The sequence below is a fragment of the Drosophila suzukii genome, chromosome X (genome assembly GCF_043229965.1).
Source record: "Drosophila suzukii chromosome X, CBGP_Dsuzu_IsoJpt1.0, whole genome shotgun sequence".
Classification (NCBI taxonomy): Eukaryota; Metazoa; Arthropoda; class Insecta; order Diptera; family Drosophilidae; genus Drosophila; species Drosophila suzukii.
The window spans coordinates 31,318,429-31,337,582 of NC_092084.1; the positions used below are offsets into that span (position 1 = coordinate 31,318,429).

Here is a 19,154-nt window from a genome sequence, read left to right on the forward strand (position 1 = left end):
GCGCTGGGAAATCTAAATCTGAAACCGTAACTCTCTAGTTTCCATGTTTTTCAAGATCACACCTTTTAGACGAACAGACTGGCACGGTAAATAAGTAAACACGTATATCAGGACTTCGTTGAAAAAAGAATTTTTATACCCGTAAAAGGGTATACTAGATTCGTCGGAAAGTATGTAACAGGCAGAAGGAAGCGTTTCCGACCCCATAAAGTATATATATTCTTGATCAGGATCACTAGCCGAGTCGATCTAGCCATGTCCGTCTGTCGGTCTTTCTGTCCGTATGAACGCTGAGATCTCGGAAACTATACAAGTTACAATACTGGGAATAGGCATGCAGATTCCTGAGATTCCTGCGCAGCGCAAGTTTGTTTCAGCAGAGTGCCACGCCCACTCTAACGCCCACAAACCGCCTAAACCTGTGGCGCCCACAATTTTCATGCTAGATAAAAAATTTTAACTGAAATGTATTGGTCTCGTCAATACCTATTGATTGATTCAAAATTTGCTACGCCCACTCTAACGCCCATAATTAGTTTTAATTGGAATTTTTTGAAATTTGCAAAAAACGCCAAATTTCAAAAAGGTCTTTTGTATAAAAATATATATTTCCAGCTGTTGTAATCAGATAGACTTAATATTTAATGTATTTAATTCGCTGAAACCTTTTCTGTTAAAATACACTTTTTTGAAGACACTTGTTTTTTAATTTCTTTAAAATCAGAAAGAAATTTAATTTTAAAAAAATGTATTGGTAGCCCCCACAAAAAAAACAAGGAAGAACGCTATAGTCGAATGCCTTGACTATCAGATACGCGTTAATCAGCGACAGAGACCAAAGGGAGATGGAGATATGGAATCAGCAAAGCGAGGTGGCAGTGCGCCACCTACCCGCGATCTCAATATATGGTTATATGGGCGACAGATAGATTTCAGCCTTATGGGTGGGTGGGCGTGTAACACTTTGTTTTCGGTCAATCGATATGTTTTGATGAGACAAATGCATTTCAGTTAACATTTTTTTAGCATGAAAACTGTGGGCGCCACCGTTTTGAGCGGTTCGTGGGCCCTAAAGTGGGCGTGGCAAACTTTTTTTGGCTCAATCGATAGGTATTGACGAGACTAGTAAGTTTCAGTTAAAATTTGTTTTCTAGCATGAAAATTGTAGGCGCCACAGCCTTGGGCAGTTTGTGGGCGTTGGAGTGGGCGTGTCAAATTCGCGTAACAAACTTGCGCTGCGTACAAGGCTACGGAATCTAAATCTGAAATCCCAATTCTCTTTGTACCCTTGCAGAGGGTATATTGATTTCAGTCAGAAGTTTGCAACGCAGTGAAGGAGACGTTTTCGACCCCATAAAGTATATATATTCTTGATCAGTATGACTAGACGAGTCAATCTAGCCACACAGAAAAAAAAAATTGATATGATATGATGGTCAATTTGATGAAATCCAGTATCAATTCGGCCTAGATACGGCACATATCAATTTGATTTGTTCGAAATTGTAAAAACGATATTTCGGTAATATCATTTTTACATTATAGCGTATCAATTTTTTGAAATGTTTTGGTTGTAAATTTGATATTGTAATTTCAAAGGTACATTGTAGTATAATGGATATTAAAAATATCAAATTGATATTATTGTAAATTTGATATTATAATTTCAAATCTACATTGTAGTAGATTGGATATTAAAAATACCAAAATGATATTATTGTAAATTTGATATTATAATGTCAAACACAAATTTAAATAAATAATAATATGCCAAATCTTTTTGATTATACGTTTTTATTACCTATTACAGTTTTTACAAAGAATTTGTATTTCATATTTACACCTCTTTTATATTTACATTGAGTCTTTATTTTTGTACTTAAATATATATTTCATATCTACACTTTTTTTTATATTTACGTTGAATCTTTATTTTTGTACTTATATATACTTATTAACTAAAATTTCTTTATTCTTATTAGCTTATTACTAGAGTTTATGTACAAATGAATCGGCGGGCCCTCAAAGTTTTCTATATTATCAATCTTATAATTTTCCAATTCAGCACCCACCACATAAGCTTGATAATGCTCGCTAAAATTGGAAACTTCAATTAACTGGGTAATAACAAAAATTGTTTTTCAAAAACTTTCCAGAATATCCAGAATCCCGCACTGCTCTCTTTTTGGGAATATATGCAGCAAGTCGCTATCGTTTATATATTTGAGCCTTTGGAAAGTAAAACAACAATCTGAAAACCAAAATTGTAAATTAATACACTATATTTGTTTTATATTTACCAATAAGACAGTCGTAACAGGACATTGGTAGGTCCTGATCAGTCAAGAAACTTAATAGTCCTTCCTTTTCAGACTCCGTCATTTTTTCTAAAAAAAAAAGGGCCAATATTTACATTTGTGTGTACGTGTTTGAGCGCAAAAACACTGTAAATTTTTATTCATACGAATGAATGTGCGTGTGAGAAACTAAAAATGCGCAAGTGAAACTAACTAAATTTTCGCTAAATCAAGACACACATTGTCATACACACATAGTTACGCATGCACATACATATGTATGTATGGACAGATGCACGTGCTTTTCATTGTCGTAAGAATGTGCGTGTGAGAAGCAAAAAAATGCACAAGTGAAATTAAATAAACTCTCGATATATAAATTTCACTTATGCATTTTTTTAAACTACCCACACGCACATTCTTACGACAATGAAAAGCACGTGCATCTGTCCATACATACATATGTATGTGCATGCGTAACTATGTGTGTATGACAATGTGTGTCTTGATTTAGCATTTTTAGTTTCTCACACGCACATTCATTCTTACGGCAATGAAAAGTACGTGCATCTGTCCATACATACATAAGTGTGTATGAGAAGCGACTTTGCAGGACGGCGTAGAAATAAAAATTAATTTTTAAATGCAATTATGTTATGTTACTTGTTAAATTTGTTTTCACGCCGGCGCAGCCTCTACAGATACGCACGCTTACATACGTACGTATGTATGTATGTACACACATAGTTGCACGTGTTTTTCTTGTCGTAGGGCAGTCGTATAGTAAAAGCCACTCAGAAAACCGCACACGATTTTATTTTTTTCCACTTATTATGTTCTTATAACACTTTATACGTATACACATTATATATGAAGTTTACTTACCTGTTTTTTTCAACTTGGAGAAACACTACACTGACCATGCACGTCCGACCTGCATCAAAATAAAATTCAAGTGGCAAAAAATCCACTAAAACGCATCCTAGTGCAAGCGAGACAACATGTTCGAATTAGCCCAATTCGAATTTCGAATATATCCTTTTCGCTTCCACTCACGTGATTGATGTCGCCATATTGCTACATCCTCTCTTTTTCGATGTCAAGAAATTTCCGAAAAGAGAGAAATCGACAATTTGACATTTTTTGGTATCAATTTGACATTATTTGATGGTAAAAATTATGTGTCTAAAAAACACAAATTTACCATGCGCATATCAAATTGATCCTGGCTCGGTTTTTTTTCTGTGCATGTCCGCCTGTCCGTCTGTCCGTCCGTTTCTACGCAAGCTAGTCTCTTAGTTTTAAAGCTATCGGGCTGAAACTTTCCCAAAAGTATTATTTCTTTTGCAGGTCGGAACCAGCCGGATCGGACAACTATATCTTATATCCCCGGAAAAATAAATTTAATAAAAATATATCTTTGGTGTTTTTTAACATATAACCTCCTAAGCTTGGAAATAACATTTTTTAATTAGTTTTGAATTTTGATTTAAATTTTATCAAAATTGGACGACTATATCATATAGCTGCCATAGGAACGATCGAAAAATTGGTGGGAAAATAATATGAAACAAATTATAGCTTCGGTGTTTTTGACATATTAGGGTATACAAACTTCGGCTTGCCGAAGTTAACTTCCTTTCTTGTTTCTGACAGTTTTTGAGATATCAGCGTTCATACTTACGATTTTTTGAAGCTTGTGGGGGGCTTGTGGACTTTAAAGTGGGTGTGACAAACTTTTTTTTGGGTCAATCGATTGATGGGACCAATACATTTCAGTTAATATTTGTATACTAGCATTAAAACTGTAGGAGCCACAGTTTTGGACGGTTTGTGGGCGTTACAGTGGTCGTGGCACTCTGCCGAAACAAACTGGCGCAGGAAGCCCTCGAATCTGCATGCTAAGTCCCAACATTCTAGCGCGTATAGTTTCCGAGATCTCCGCGTTCGTACGGACAGACGGACGGACGGACAGACGGGCATGGCTAGATCGACTTGTCTAGTAATCCTGATCAAGAATATATATACTTTATGGGAAACGCTTTCTCCTACCTGTTACATACATACTTTCCGAAGAATTTACTTTACGTGAGTAGTCTCACGAACAAGTTACTCCAACTCTTGATAATATTATTGTAAATTCATTGTCGGCACGATAAGAGAAATCGACTAAACTTTTTGACGAGACGAGACACTCCCCTAAATTTATTTTTAATTTTGTTACGTAAGTCGCAGGTATCTGATGCCCGAGGCTCTCAACTATAACGTTCTCTCGCGTTTTTGTTTACATTCCTTTTTATTCGGGGGACTATTATTTTTTTGGATTTTAGAATTTTAAATATGGTTATAACAAATCGGACTACTACGTCGTATGAAATATATAAGGGCTATACGGTTTTTGTGATATGTGTGATTTAAATTGCATGATATGGTTTCATCTGCGTGCGGACATAGTTCGTTTCAAGTCTAAGCAATTTTATTTATATGGATGGTGTTTTTTCTAGATCTTAATTTAGAAATTAAGAAACGCTAATACATAGAAAAAATGCAAGGAACGAAACTATGTGAAATTTCGGTGAACTTCATTAATTAATCGAAGGATTTCCGATTGGTTGCACTGGACTTGGGCAAATCGTACGGATGTCTCATTTTGGTAGTTAAAGCTAGCCAGGTGCCCTCGAAATGCACTTCATGCGCGACCAGTCTTGACCCGCTGGACTCTTCCGCTTTTTCTGCTGTCTGTCTCTTTTCCCACAGCGTGGTTTTTCGGCACGTTCCACGTTCCTCTCCTTTCCACTCGTTTCCGGAGTGCGCGAAATGCGCAATGGCATTCGTTTCGCGCTTCATTCACTATTCCCCGTTTCCCGACCTACGTTCCTTTCCCATAAATTATTCCAACGCTCCAAATTAAGCGAACGTCATCGCCTTTTGATGGGCTCCTCGTTTTTTTGTACCATGTACTCATGAATTCTAAGGGTATATGGATTTCGGGCGAAATAGAGCATCAGATCCAATTTAAGGCTTGATGAGATCATAAAATCAAACAGTTTGAGTAGGCTGTATCAAAACGTATTCTTAGGTGTCATAATTATCTAGATAAAACGGAGAACAGAACCGAACTTGAAACAAGGATTTTAATTTGTTAGAATATCTCGGTCTATTTAGGATAGTTTTTTCTACTTTTGGAATATCTTCATCTGAAGAATTTAAATAATATGCGAGGGCCCACGAATCATTCTTAAATGATTATTCTTAAAAAAAACGTACACTAAAATCAGGCTATTAATATTCGTTTTGTAGTTTACCCAAAAATGTTTTTTAAATTCTTTAATTTCGCCGTCAGAGTGCGAGGGAGACAGATGCTCCGATTCGAAACTATTTTGACATTAAGATGGTAATTTTTAAAGAAAGAAAGTCTACACAAATGTGGGTATCAGAAAATGTTTAGCAAAATATTAAAGTCATGTTATGTTTTCGATACTGCACATGAATCCCACCTAGCGGTGATAAGATGCTCATAACTTTTTGATAAATCGGCCGGTTCGAACCATTTTTGAAATATAACTAGATGTATTTTGATAAACAAAACAAAATCCCAATTACATTTTAAGAGTTAGAGTGAGCGTTGTACATTTGAATGACAAACTTGCTCCGAGTCAGAAGCTAAGGAATCTTCATGAAAAGTCTCAACATTCTAGCTCTCATAATTTCCAAGATCACAGCGTTCACAAAGACAGGCTAACAGACGAACAAAAGTAAATGGCTAGATCAACTGGGCTAGTGATCATGATCAAGGATATACCTCCTACTACTTTGAACGAATACAACGTAACCTTTTAACGGTAACGCTGTATGAACGCTGAGATCTCGCAATACCCATCTGTCAATCGCACTACTATTTGAAAAGTTACGAGAAACCAAGTAACAAAGGCCTTGCGCGGTCAGTTAAACCACTACCCACCACTATTTAGTGCTCGCGTCCTTAGTATGTGTCCCACCAATAGAATTTTTTTTAAATTGGTCAACAAAGTCACGGGTATCTGATAGTCGAGGCACTTGACTATAGCTTTCCTTCTTGATTTTCCTCATTTTCTGTGTGTGTTTTCCCGACCCCTGGAAATTCAACAATTTGATTTTTCAACCACTTCGGCCCACCGTGTTGTCCACTGATTTTACATGCTGTGAATAAATAATGAATGACCATGATGTGGTAAATTGAATATGGCGTGAAATTAGCTTAAGTAAATGGAATTAAGTGGATTTTACAGCCGACTGAGTGTCGCACCCCGCCATCCAGAAAACAAAAAGCGAAATGCACAGGAAAAAAGAAATCTGTTGAATAGACAGTAGAGACAGTGATTTAGTGGCCTATAAACGCCAACTTCCCTGACCTAAAACCCCAACGAAATTTAAAAAGGGAAACCTCCGATGGAAGTCGTAAAGGTTTTCGGCATGAGTATATCGTGTCAGTTGTCGTGTCATGTCAGGACCTCCTGAAACATTTTATGGCCGCTCCGGAAGCAAGCAAAGGGGATATCTTAAAATCCGCTCAGGCAAATCGCATCGTATTAACCTTCAACGTTTTCATTTTGAACATTTTCAGTGACAGGAATTCAATTCTCACCCCACGAACTCCCCGCGCCACTTGATCCCCATTTGATTTGTCAAATGCCCCAGACATCAGAGACGTTGATATGCCAGCACAAAAAAGCACACACAAGTTAAAGTGAAGCAAAAAAGGGTTCCCACAACGGCCTCACGAGCAATGACACTTGTAGCAGACGAATGGGATCCTTGTATTCTGAAAGGAACTCTAGATACCCTGACCGTCGCAAATTCTCCTTTGAATGTGCGAACCCAAAGCTATTTTAATTATTGATCATTTTCTGGAATAAAATTGCATAATCGAATTTGCCATAATTTGCCTTAGAATCTTCATTTTTGTTCGATGAAATGTATATTTTTAATCAATTGGATCTGATTAATAAAATGTATCATATATGATGTCCAAACTCATACTTTTTCCCGCAGAACTCGAATTTTTTCGTTAAGGCTTTGTCACAAAGATAAAAGGCAAACTGGTTTGGTTGCCATACAAAGCAATCGGTCGTGCAAAATTTTCTTTTGCATTTTAATAATTCAGTAGTGCATTAAATTAATAAAGCATACTTTTTATTATACAATACCACTCTAAACCTTTTTTTTAGAGTTTTTAGGACATTCCCCTTTCGCTGTAGCTTAAAATCGGAAACCTTACTTTAAGACCATCAAGTCAGATGATTCGAATGGGTGGAAAGAAGGATGCAAAGGACTTTGGGGATGCGGTGTCTGGATTCCAACCATCTACGGATCCCTCTTCGCCTGCGATTCCGGCGGAGCTAAAATGACATTCACTGACACTGAGCACTCGTCGCCTGGGAGTCTTGCAATAAAAATAAAACGTTTCTCAAATAAGCGCTCGGGGAGTTTGCCACGGGAGCTGTCTTTTCCCTGCCAAAACAGCTCGCATATCCTTTCAGCCAACTACACCTGCATACATACATATGAATGTATATATATACGGAGAAAAGAGTATCAATAGTATCTGCTTCAAATTATAAACAAGATTGTATTTGACTTTTGTTATAAAGCTTTGATTCCCTTTCCGATTTTTCGAATTAAAATGTGACTAAAATAAGGAGATTTTATAAAATATAAATAATCTTAACGACTTTAGTGAAATATCTTGAAAACATAAAATGTGTACATAGTCGAAGTTTATATACCCTTGCAGATCGTTGCTATGGCGACTACACGATAAGGTCGTCCGATTTTAATAAAATAAGCAAGGAGAGGAATGATATAGACAATATGAATGTCTTTTGTTCTTTATTTTCCTTTTTGTAACAATCATAGTGATTTTTTTTTTTTTTTTGTAGATTTCCTTAATTTTATTTTTTGTTTTATTATTATAATATTCACAGTTCTTGTTATACTTAATAAAATTAATTTCGTGTCGGCAAAGAAGCAGTTCTTAACAGAATTTGCTCTGCAATCTTGGTCAGTAATTAGCCGGGTTAAAAGTTCGTCTTCTCAAACTTGCACCACCGCTTAACCAAAGACTCCATGTGTGAAAACGGGCTGAAAAAGAGGGATTGTTTGGGGAAGGGGAATGGTCCGGATAAAATGCTAATTATTAAAACAATTTTCAGCTGATGGCGGGTTGCAGGATTTGGACGGTCTCGTTGCTATGCATGCGCTTTTCGCTTTTAACAAGTTTCTTTAGCTAATTTGTCAAACACTTTGCATAATTTGGGCTCCGAGCCTCGATGCCCGCCCTGTGCCACACTCTTTGGACAGGATAACGATGTGGCGTAAGGAGCCTGACAGCCCGAGATCCTGTGAGCTTTCCCCAGACAGCAGCGTCTTGTGTTTGTTAATTAATAATTTCCACAGCGCAATTTGCAGCTTGCTGCAACCCATGTCGGACACCTTTTCTTCAACAATTTCCATGTCCAAACAAATTTAATATTATAGCTTGTAAGTCACGTAAGCAGAATAAAAATGCTTAACAGTTAAACACCATGTTTTTAATTTAGTCTTGGAGATTTCGCTTTTGCTCGATTAAGACAGAGTTCAAACACGATACACATGAGATTCAACACTTAATAACACTCACAGCTTTCCTCAATTACAAATAGACATATGGTACTATTAGGCTAAGTGGTTCCTATGCAAGAAAAGGGTTTTAGTCATATAAATGTTAATATATTTCAAATTTTAATTTCACTTATAGAAGTAAAATGGCGGAGATAGAGCTACAAGGTGTGTTTCAAAAGTTCCCGAACATTTGGACCAAGGCATTTTTTGGTGGTGCCACATTTTTGAGAGAACCAGTGTTGGAAACGTGCATCTGTCATTGACATTACCTCCAATTTTCATTGGAATTGGAGTTATAGCGTCCAATGGGACAGAATGTTTGTGTCATCTGAACAAAAATGAGTTTTGATAATGTTAGTTAAAGAAAATTCGAGCTTCATAAACATAAGTTATTTAAGCTTAACTGTAATCACAGCATTATATTAGTTTATAATATTATCGAAAACAACCAGTTGAATGCTAAACGAATCGGTTTAGTTTAATTTCTGAATTTTTTTTGTTACTATTATTTATTATGCTCGTGCTTATTCAATAAACTTTATTATAATTTATTTTTGGGTTTCATCTCGATATGTCACTTTCTTAAAAACAAATTAAAGGAAATTCCTTAAACGAAATAATGTATCAGTTTTATTAAGCAATTATCTAGAACAGTTCACCCAGTCAACTCAACTCCAAGTTATTCTTTAACCTACATTTTTCACCATGACCTCAAATCAAATAAAATATTTTTCCGGCTCCCCCCACAAAAATACGCCTCAAGTATGCAAAGAAAAGTGGTGGTAAAAAGAAAAGCCCCTTTACGTGTTAATGTGTGCAATGCGAGAACGTTTTCCGCTCATAAATTAGCGAGCGCGTGAACATTTATTTTGTTATTAAATTTAACAAGTGCCCCCACTTTCAACCCCCCTCGCACACACAGTCTGTTATTAATTTGCAGTTGCCTTGTTGCCATCTTGGCTCAAAAGTTTTTGTCTTAAATTGTTCCCGCTCGTTTCGTTACATTTTGCACTCGAATACAAAGTTGCCACCCTGCGACCTTCCACCACCCACCAACCACCACTCACCACCCACCGAGTTGCGCCCCCCGACACGCACTGCCCCCGGAAGGGGTAATTGCCACTGTGTGTGTGCGTATGGGTGGGGGGGAAGTAAGGTAGTCCCTTTGGCGTTATTAAGCAATTTACAAGATACTTAAACAAGAATTATGTGCAACATTTTCCAACAAAATGATTCGAGGAGCTGAATTTTAAAATAAACAAAACTGACTTCTGACAAGCTTCTTCTCGTTTTTCGTATGTGTGTGTCTGGTAAGGTGAGGGGAAAATTAAAAATAAATGCCTGTGCTTTTCACTCTTCCTTGAAGTGAGCTGTTTTAAAATCACTTAATTAGTTTCGCATACTCTTGGAGCTTCAACGAAAAGTTTCAAAATACCTAAAGCGCCTTAGCTTAAAGCTAATTTAATAAGCACACAAATTTTTTATGTTATGTTATGTTATGATAATAAACCACATTTCTATATATTTTAAGACTAAACTGTAAATCAATTTACACAATCAGGCGTGCTCCGGTTTTCACTTTCACATTTTTACACTACACCCAGAAAAAAACGAACGAAAAAAATCAAGAACATTTTTCATGAAATGCAAACAACCCGTTCTCCATTTTTAGTTCTCACATTTCAAACGTTTGTTCACGAAAATCGAACGGTGTTGGTAACAATTTCTACCGACGAACAACTTGGTTCCAAATTGCGAAAAATGTTCTCAGATATCGAACGCCGTTCATGAAAAAGCTGCGATAGACGCGTTAAAGTCTATCGAAATCGATAAATTATCAACATCGTTCATAAAAACATGTATGTAGGTCTAGTGTCCAGATTTTCCGCATTCGAAAAATTCGCTCGGTGGTCCAGCTGCTAGAGCGTCCGCCTTCGACACATGGTAGCACGGGTTCGAGTCCGCGAGAAGACGGTTGTGAAATGTAAGTTTTATTAAAATATTTTTTCGAATGTTTATATGTATGTACTTCTATTAATAATAAATTCTTTGTCTTCAGCAAAATAACCAAAACACATTGAATTCTAGCAATAACAAAACATAAGGTGGGAAATGAAATAAATCTCTACCAGGCGTTCAGAAAGTCTAGCATGTACACAAACCTCGTTTTTTTTATATTTTTATGTTCTCAAGTTAACCCCAAAATGTTCTTAAATTGACACCATTCGTTCGGAACCCAACCTTAAAGTTTCGGTCACATTTTACGAACGACCGTTCATGAACTGTCAACAAACGGGCTTACGCACTTTTTGACAACGTTTGGTCTTGATTTTTGAACGTTTCGAACGGATTTTTTTCTGGGTGTAGATTCGTCGGAAAGTTACATATTACATGTACTAGAAGAAAGCGTTTCCGACCCCTTATATTCGATCTCGCCATATTCGTCTGTCTTTCGTACGTCCGTACGAGTGCTGAAATCTTGAAAACTATAAAAGCTAGAATGTTGGGACTTGACGATTCTTAAGGTACTGCGTCCAGCGCAAGGATTTTTCTTCCGTACGCCCACGCAAAATCCTTTCATTCATGTTTTAACTAAAAATATAGTTTTAAGTTTTTTTTGGCTCACTATATATTCATTTCATACAAAAAATTCCTTTAACAAAGCCGCAATAATATAAACACTTTAGTAGTTAGCAGTAGCTGTTTGCAGCTACTGGAGGGGTCAAATCAAATCTTAGTGGACACCTAGGCCCCCTGTGAAATGTTGAACAGAAATGTGGCTGCTCTAGCTCTTACGGTTTGCGCTGAGGGCGTATACCCTTAATTATCGCTCTATCGCAATAAGAGAAAATTGAGTTCGATAGATTTACATTCAAAACTTATTAATATATTGTTAGGCACTCGTTCTACTCTGGTGCTTGGCTAATACAAAGTAATTTACTACCAAAAGAAGAGGTTTGTCCACACTATTGTTATACCCGTTATTCGTACAGTAAAAGGGTACACAAGATTCGTCGGAAAGCGTGTAGCACGTAGAAAAAAACGTTTTCGCCCTATAAAGAATATATATTATTGATCAGGATCACTAGCCAAGTCGATCTCGTCACGTCCGTCAGTCCGTCTCCCAGTCTGTCCGTATGAACGGCGTGATCTCGGAAACTATAAAAGCAGCATTGCTGGGATTAGACATACAGATTCTAGAGATTCCTGCGAGGCGCAAGTTGGTTTCGTCAGGGTGCCACGCCCTCTCTAACGCCCACAAGCCGCTCAAAACTGTGGTTCCTGTAGTTTTCATGATACACTCAAAAAAAAAATCAAGTACTTCGTGCTTAAATAAAGTATTTTCGGTGTCAAAACTCCGCCAAGCATGGAAACCTTTCGGTTTACAATTAAGTATGACTAATTATAGTTTGCCACGTCCACTTTAACGCCTACAAGGCGCCCACAAACTTCAAAAAATCGTAAGTATAAACGCGGCTATTTCTATCTATCTATCTATCAAAGATAGAGTTTTGGGACTTCAGATTTAGAATCCCTAGCTTTGTACAAAGCGCAAGTTTGTTACGCGAATATGCCACGCCCACTCTAACGCCCACAAACCGACCAAACCTGTTAGATACAAAACTTTAACTGAAGTGTATTGGTCTCGTCAAAACCTAACGATTGATCCAAAAAAAAGTTTGGCACGCCAACTCTAATGCCCAAAACAGTGGCGACCACCATTTTCATGCAAAAAAAATTTTTTTTACTGAAATGTATTTGTCAAGTCAATAACTGGCGAGCTTGCCACGCCCACTCTAACGCCCCCCAACGCCCATAACGCTTAGATATGCCTAACCATATATTGAAATCGGGGGTAGATGGCTCATTGCAATCTCGCTTTCCGCTTGTATATCTCCATCTTTCTTTGGTCCCTTTAGCTAAGAAACGGGTATCTGATAGTCGAGGGCCTCGGTATATACTGAATTAGGCGATGTTCACATCCCAACGTGACACGCCCACTCTGAAATCTGAAATCCCAACTTTTTGGCTGTAAAAGTTTCTGAGATCACAGCGTTCGCCCGAAAAAAAAGACGGAAATGTCTAGATCTAGTCGGCTAACGACCCTGATGATGAATATATACTCAAAACAAGAGAAAAAGCTATAGTCGATGGCCTCGACTATTTGATACCCGTTACTCTACTTAAGGGAGTGCGAGAGGGATGAAGGCATGTTTAGGGCAACTCTGCCTTTTCCCCTAACACACCTAGCCCATAGTGCCACCTATCTTCTTCTTCTATAGCGCCACCTAGCCTATGGCGCCAACTAGCCTATAGCGCCCCTAGCGGCTTTGTGGCGTATTAGTGACTGCATGTGCCGTGTAATCTCGATTGAATTGCAAAATATTGATTATTATTTGGTTATAACTTTTCAATTTCTTTGGCTTGTAGATACGTATTGATAACACCAGTTTACAAAAAAATCGACGAAATACGCCATGAAGGCGACCTTGGTAGAATTGCTACCATAAAAAAAATTTTAGGTGCCCTTTTCTTAATCAGGGAAATGTACCTTACGGGAAAACCAAGGTCGCCTTCATGGCGTATTTCCTAGATTTGTTTTTGTAAATTGGTGTAATATGAAAAATATCCTTTACAAAATTTTAAGAAATGTGTTTGTGTTAAAGTCATTTGTGAGCGTTAGAGTGGCACTCTGCTTCGCTGCGCAGAAAGCCTATGAATCTGCGTGCCAAATTCCAACACTCTAGTTCTTCTAGTTTCCGAGATCTCAGCGTTCATACGGACAGACGAACATGGCGTCATACGACTCGGCTAGTGATGCTGATTAAGAATATTTAGGTGTCAATGTGATACTATTGAGTGTCAATTAATCTTAGATACGAAGAACATCAAATTGACCCTTATATAGGATCACTTTGCCACTTAAAAAGTGTTCTACAAAAAAGCTGTTTTATCACAAAAAAGCCGCTGCATAACAAAATATAGACGTGGCTCAGAGTGTTTTTTTTTTTTTGATGCACGGGCCTGAGCGTTAGTGGTTCGAGTCCCGCTCGTGACAAACTTATTTTTCTTTTTTATTTGAAATCTGAAAACTTTTTAAGTACAACTTTGTTATTAAGGAAATTTTAGATAATAATTCCTTAAAATCTTACAGCGTACTCTGCATCGACGCGTACTTGTACCGGGGACCTTTTTCATCAGAGACAGACGCCTTACCCATTGGTCTATCGCACAACGTTTCCCGCGGGTGTTTAGTTCAAATGCCATGATAACCGATACTTGAGCGCAGTTCAAAACTCGAACAATCAAAAAAAAACTTTTATCGGTATCGAAGTATCCAGTTGTCAAAATGACATTATTTACGGTCAAATAGGATTTTTCATTCAATGTAGTATACTTTTGATACATATTTAGGATCAAATTGATCCCAATAATTTGATCCTAGGTGTAGTGTCACTTTCACCCACACTTATCAAATTTCCACTCAATGATTTTTTTTGGGAGTTGTCGTGTTAAACTTTTGCTCGTCAGTGTGCATTAAGCCAGTCCACATTTGTATAGAGATTTTTAAGGTCCCACTCTCACCCGCCTAAACTGTAGTCATTACGGCATTTGAGGCATACCAAATAAAAAATTGTTCAAAAAACTCTTCTTAGGGTCCGTGCTTTGGCTTCAAAGTTTATCACTCACTTGCTTTTAATCAAATATATTATTTTCAAACAGGTGGACTCGATTTAAATGAAAAAACCATTGTACATACATGTGTTTATAGATATAATACTTTCCGCAAAGTTATACAAAGGAAGTTCATGCAGTTCATCCCAATGCGCCAACCTAAAATTGTACTTTAAGCAGATTTCATAAGCGAATTTTATCTCTTTTCACTTGGCATTTCTCACTTATTGATAAAATTAGAACAATTTAAAATTAAACTACAGCTTAGCGGTAAAATACCCCGTTGTCCGACGCATAACTCTTATGTTTCCAAAAAGAGATATTTTTAAGAGCACCTTACAACTTTCATCGCTGCAATGAATAAGTTAAATTTTTGCAGACCGACAAAATGAAAGGAGAAATGCTTAATAATCCTGATAAGGCAATGTGTTGAGCCATCAAAATTGCGTGACAAATGCTTTAAAACCCACCCTGGCTCCATAATCAAACTTCAGGCCAATTGAAATTCAAGATCCCGAAACGCTTCGATTTTTTCATATCAAATGAAAAAAATCTAGCCGTTGCTGCTCCCTCCTTTTTACCCCCTTTTACCGCCACCACTGCTTCTCGCTTTTTTGCTGCACTTTACCCTGGCAATAAAACAACAATAGCGGGACAGCTGATGGGGCGCGCAACAGGTTGTTTGGGGGGAGGGGTAGCCGACAAGCTGAAACATTAAACTTTCCAAGGGATTTCAATCGGGGTGCACCATAATTCCATTTCACCTAAAATTGCCTAAGCTTAACTTATTTAAGTAATTTTACACGTTACTCGTAAAGAACAAGTGTATTTCAAATCGTCTGTAAGTTTGTATTAGCTTTGAAACTGAGAGATTAATCCGCGTAAAAACGGACAGACGGACATGGCTTTATCGACTTGTCTAGTGATGCTAATCCAATTAATAAAATAATCACGAGGGAACGCTTTAGTCGAGTGCCTCGACAATCAGATACCCGTTGCTCAGCATTTAAGTAGAAAATTGATAAAGCTTATTTTACGTTAAGATGACCGCATTAAAAATGGAAGACACTTGGAAAATTCGCAAAAATTCGCACAAGATCAAAACTTGTGCCAAAATAGAGTTAGTCGTAGACTAATGAGATAACAGAAAGATTTACAGCGCTCTAAAGTTTTTGCTCGCCAATTTTACGAGCACGGAATTTTGGTCCTTTTACTGCCTTTTAGTGCTTTGCAACACTGGCTAAACGATCTTCGGTCTCTCTCTTTTTGGCGCATGTGAATGCACTGCAGGTCAGTGTAGAGAGAGAAAATGCAGAGAGCGCGAAGCCCCCTTTTGCGCCATATGTACCTTTGTTTTACAGCAATTTAAATTTTACAATAACCTAATCGGCTTGCAACTATTGCCTAGCTCTGACGTCATTGATTTTTTTAATTTCCTAATAAAGTTATCATTTTCGGAGGGCTATGGGCGTTGAAGTTAGGTATTGACGACGCTATAGTCGATGGCCAAGACTGTTATATACCCGTTACTCAGCTTATAGAGGTATGAAGACATCCTTAAAGCAACTCTATTATTTTCACTAACACACCTAGCCTATTGCGCCACCTATGTTCTTCTTCTAAAGAAGACCTATAGCGCCTCTAGCGGCTTGGTGGCGTGTTAGTAAAAACAGCTTATTTTCTGCATGTGGTGACTTTTTAATGACTGCTCCGATTTCAATAATTTTTGTCATGTATATACGTATTGATAATAAGAACAATTTAAATCATATAAATTTTAACAAAAATTAAACAAGAAAGGAAGTTAACTTCGGCATGCCTAAGTTTGTATACCCCTGCAGTTATACAAGTAATTATTAAATTTAATACGAAATTCTTAAAAATAGAAAAAATGAATTTCCAATGGTTAAAGATAATATGTCAAAAAACACCGAAGCTATAATTTGTTTCATATTATTTTCCCACCAATTTTTCGATCATTCTTATGGCAGCTATATGATATATTCGTCCGATTTTTATAAAATTATATTCGCAATTCAGAACAAATTAAAAATTTTTGGGCAAGGTACTGTTTTTTACCTAGGTAAGGTAAAGGTACTTCATTTTCCCAGTACATGGCAAGGTACCAATTTTCATATATTTTTTGTGTTTTTTATACCCATTAATCGTAGAGTAAAAGTGTATATTAGATAAGTCAGAAAGTATGTAATAGGCAGAAGAAAGCGTTTCCGACCCCATAAAGTATATATATTCTTGATCAGGATCACTAGCCGAGTCGATCTAGCCATGTCCGTCTGTCCGTCCGTCCGGATGAACTGTGAGATCTCGGAAACTATAAGAGCTAGGCTATTGGGATTTGGCATGCACATTTCTGAGCTTCTTCAGGATGCCACGCCCACTCTAACGCCCACAAACCGACCACAAACTTCAAAAAATCGTAAATATGAACGCGGATATCTCAGATTTCAGATTTAGATTCCGTAGACTTGTACGCAGCGCAAGTTTGTAACGCGAACATGCCACGCCCACTCTAACGCCCACAAACCGCTTAAGCCTGTGGCGCCCACAATTTCCATGCCAGAAAAAATTATTAACTGATATGTATTAGTCTCGTCAATGCCTATCGATTAACCCGAAGAAAAAAGTTTGCCACGCCCACTCTAACGCCCATAACGCTTAAATCTATCTACCGCCCACATAACCAAATTTTGAAATCGCGGGTAGGGCGCTCATTTCAATCTCGCTTTGCTGCTTGCATATCTCCATTTCCCTTTGGTCCCTTTAGCTGAGTAACGGGTATCTGATAGTCGAGGTACTCGACGATAGCGTTCTTCGTTGTTTCACTTATTAACTTCTACTCTTGGGAATATCATTCTTTTAATATTTTAGGATTTCAAATATTTAAAAGAAATCGGACGACTTTATCATATAGCTGCCACAGGAACGATCAAATAATTAATGTCAAAATAATACATAGACCGCTATATTTCCATTTCGGTAATCATATAAGGTAGTAAATGGAAATGGAACATTATCTGAAAATTTCTGTAATTAGTTTTAGTATTCTTAAAAACGGCGCTCTGTTCCCACGAGGACGACATACAATATAAATTTCGGCGTGCCGAAATTTTAATAATTAATAATAATTATTAAATATTTAGGCAAAAAGAAAGTCACGATATAAGTATATAATCGATATCGATGTATCGATATTTTGATATATATCAACAGCCCTATAATTTATTCAAAAGGCTTATGTACTAGGTCACTTCTACACCCAAAAAAAAATCGTCATCAATATGCCATTATTTAGGTGTCAATGTGATACTATTGAGTGTCAAAAAATCTCTGATACGAAGAACATCTAATTGACACTATTTTAGTGACATTTTGATATTTTCGAAAATATCAATTTAACACTTTTTGGTGTCAAAAGGACACTACGCTTTGGCATTTTTTAGTAAGAATATGTGGTCAAATTGATACTATTTCACAGTAACTTGATACTCATTCGAGGTGTAAAAAGGCCATTTTTAGGGTCAACTTGATACGATTTTAGTATCAATATGACACGAATTAATTGTTAATTTCACACCCAAAAAAAAGACCAATAATTTCTTTTTCATTTTTTTTAATACAAATTTGGTTTTTTAATTGAAGTTATATGTGTATTTTTAATCTTATAAATTTGCTGCTGTCGACCAGGTGTACATACGTGGATAGGCGGGCCATCTGCATAGAATCGTTGTCCTCCATAGTGAACTTAAATGACAAAAAATGTTGCATTCAAAAATTGCAAGCGATGTGACCGTCAGTGCTTACATGCTTACATACATATATATGTGCACTGTGTATCTATGAATTCGAAGAATAACGAATAGGTACACATTCCATACATTACATACATATTACATATTATATTATTAGGAATGTACTTACTGATTCAATAAACACCTTGCGAAATTGGGACCAACAGGCCAGGCAAAAACGTCTAATTGATGGGTCATCCGCCGTACAGCGCTGTCTTGGCACCCAATGACGGTTTTTATTCCCGCACATCAAGAAAAAATGCGTGGTCAACTATTTTCGGCGCAAGAAGATGCTGTTGACGCGTTTAAAAACCAAGTTTTGGAGATATCTCAATCGGAGTGGAAAAAGTGATTCTACAATTGCTTTGAGCGCATGCAAAAGTATATAAATCTGGCCGGACAATACTTTGAGAAACCAAAAAAAACATTTTCGTTGATAAATATTCGCATTTTCATTGCTAGGCCAGAAATATATATAGCAACCCTCGTACCCCTTAAGTTAGGTTTATTTTTACCTAAATTTAAACCAATCTTTTCCCTAGGTGTATGTTACTACAGTACATGGGATAATGGCCGGTTTCTAGACCCAATATATGATCGATGTGGGGCAGCTGGTAGAATTAGCTAAAATCATCCTGAAGATGACTTGAAGATGACTTATAGGTGGAGTGGAAAACTTGGCGGACAGGTTACGAATTCCGTTATTTGTGTGAATTTTAAGGTTTTCAAGGTA

General features: G+C 37.1%; 1 long non-coding RNA gene across 2 annotated transcripts; it reads right to left on the reverse strand.

Annotated features, from left to right (window-relative positions):
• Positions 1-1,627: 1,627 nt before the first annotated feature.
• LOC118878278 (uncharacterized) lies at positions 1,628-3,542 on the reverse strand. 2 transcript variants are annotated; one of them, XR_011604792.1, is made up of 4 exons: positions 3,502-3,542; positions 3,183-3,385; positions 2,301-2,387; positions 1,628-2,251 (listed from the first exon to the last, which is right to left on the reverse strand). It is a non-coding gene; the product is annotated as an uncharacterized lncRNA (long non-coding RNA). The 2 variants fall into 2 exon arrangements; XR_011604791.1 differs by lacking the exon at positions 3,502-3,542 and having other exon boundaries at positions 1,630-2,251; positions 3,183-3,457.
• Between the last annotated feature and the right edge of the window lie 15,612 nt (positions 3,543-19,154).